Source organism: Solanum pennellii, chromosome 8 (assembly GCF_001406875.1).
Source record: "Solanum pennellii chromosome 8, SPENNV200".
Lineage (NCBI taxonomy): Eukaryota > Viridiplantae > Streptophyta > Magnoliopsida > Solanales > Solanaceae > Solanum > Solanum pennellii.
Genome location: NC_028644.1, coordinates 69,045,007 through 69,045,921, shown reverse-complemented (window position 1 = coordinate 69,045,921; position 915 = coordinate 69,045,007).

Genomic DNA, 915 nt, shown 5'->3' with positions numbered 1-915 from the left:
ACCCCCACCCCCACCCCCCTTTTTTTAAAGCCTTCCACCAATCTTTTTTCTCTATAATTTTTGGGACCATCTCTTTTTTTCCTTCATATTTTCTCAATTTTCCATTAATTTTTTTACAAAAAAAGACAATTGAGTGAACAATTTGGTAACTCTAACTAGAGAAGTAGCTTAACGTTGATTACGTTAGGATATATTCAGAATTTAAACTCTATAGTATTTATGATTCTTGAGAATTCAAACGACAGTCATGTGATGATGCATCAAATAGATATAAGGGTTGTCTGATGACTCAATAAGTCCTTATATGAACAACATAACTTAATAATTACTTTTTTACATGTTATAAACAAACAAATATTTCATAAATATTAACGCATAGTACTTAAAGCTCGATTTATATTGTACTTTGTGATTAAGTTTGTCACAACTTGTATGTTAGTGTGTAAGATATCAATGATGAAAAGTTAAATAAGAAGCTTCTTGTGAGATAGAGCTACTTGAACATCAATATTATTACACACAAATAAATAAATAAATAAAAAACTTGCAAGATATTTTTTCAAAAACATGTCAAAAAGAATCTTAAATATTGGTAAAATTAGCTCTTCAAGTATTTTCAATGTGTGGACACTAGAGATATTTCTATAAAACAAAGAACATAAAGAAATCAAAACAAAAAAGATTAAAAAGGCCAACATGAGACTAATAAAAGGGAGCCCTAAAAAAACAGTAACATTAATGTCTCTGTGTGATATCTATAGCCTATAGTTCACATGTTCGAGTTGTAAAATTAAATATTATTACTTATATTAATGTAGGTCGTCTACATTACACTCTCTTGAAGTACACGCCCTTTTTTAAAATTCTATGTGAATATAAAATGCTTTACACATCAAACTCTTTTTTAAACTTAAG